At 43.3% G+C, this 1,377-nt stretch overlaps 1 pseudogene; it reads left to right on the top strand.

Moving 5' to 3' along the window:
- Window positions 1–699: 699 nt before the first annotated feature.
- On the top strand, window positions 700–1,373 carry LOC102759214 (annotated as a pseudogene).
- Window positions 1,374–1,377: the final 4 nt, after the last annotated feature.

Here is a 1,377-nt window from a genome sequence, read left to right as displayed (position 1 = left end):
GCCCTTTCCCTTTGGGGAAAGTAAAAACTACCTCTTCTTTTAGTTGTGAATTCCTTCACAGCCTGCTTCATCTGCCAAAAAACCCTAACATGTACCACATTGAAAAAGGTGAAAGTTTTCCTACAAATCTCTGTCATGTCTGCCTTAATAGAAGACAGTGGATTCTCACATCTGCTTCTGTACTCAATCTTTTTTCATTTGCTGTTGTGGGTGAGTAGATAGAGAAAATTTGTCCACATCCCACATATGCATAGTTGAAAAACAGAAGGGTATTTTAATAGCCTTTTCAGATAATTGTGGATATTGTTTGATACCACACCAAAACATAAAAGTAGTTTTTTAAAGGTTAGTGGCCATGTGAAACCTGAAACAATGTTATGAATGTCTCCAACTCTTACATCAAAATCCACTGGTCTCTTTCACGTTGGATGTTTTAGCCATGCAAGATATTTATCATCAATGCATTTTGTCACTAAAAAATTAGGTCAGGGAGCCCAGGTGAGGCCATCCTACTCTCAGGTGCACATGCCCTAGCCCCTGCCACCCCTGCCATTTCAAGCTACTAGCCCGCCCCCCTCAGGCCTCGCCTCTACACCCTGACCAGCGGTGACTTAAGGGACAGAGCGAGGTGAAGCCCGTTTTCTCTCCCTTCTTGCAGTAGTGCCAGGCCCCCCCTACATGTTTCCACTCTGGCCTGAGATGAATGCTGAGGCAGAAGCTGAGCTCAACATGTCCCGCCCCCCAACTCCTACAAGGTTACTCACTATAAACAATCCCCACCTTACACAAGCAAAGTTCATTCCTACTGTGAATGCCATGGAACGAAGACAGAAAACTCCAAAATAGGAAGATTAACTATGGGGTAACATTATTTTTTGGGTTGCAGTGCATTCTTAATAAGTACTTAAAAGGTAAAGTAGTGACCCAGGAGAAGATCCAGGAAGCCAAAGAGGTGTACATAGAGCATTTCCAAGATGATGAATTTAATGAAAAGGGGTGGAACTACATTCTGGAGAGATACCCTGGGCATCTTCCAGTAGAAGTAAAAGCTGTTCCTGAGGGCTTTGTCATTCACAGAGGAAATATGCTCTTCACAGTGGAAAAAACACAGATCAAGGGTTCGGAGGCGGGAGGTAGGGGGGTAAGAGATCAACCAAAGGACTTGTATGCATGCATATAAGCATAACCAATGGACATAAGACACTGGGGAATAGGGGAGGCTAGGGGACTGTCTAGGGCGGGGGGAAAAAATGGACACATATGTAATACCCTTTGCAATAAAAAATAAAATTAAAAAAAAGAGTGTAAATGGCTTATGAAGTGGGTTGAGACTATTCCTGTTCACTCCTGGTATCCAATCACTGTGGCCACAAATTC

Source organism: Myotis davidii, unplaced genomic scaffold (assembly GCF_000327345.1).
Source record: "Myotis davidii unplaced genomic scaffold, ASM32734v1 scaffold9624, whole genome shotgun sequence".
NCBI lineage: Eukaryota > Metazoa > Chordata > Mammalia > Chiroptera > Vespertilionidae > Myotis > Myotis davidii.
Note: the sequence above shows the minus strand (reverse complement) of the source record. Positions and strands in the feature narration are given on the sequence as shown.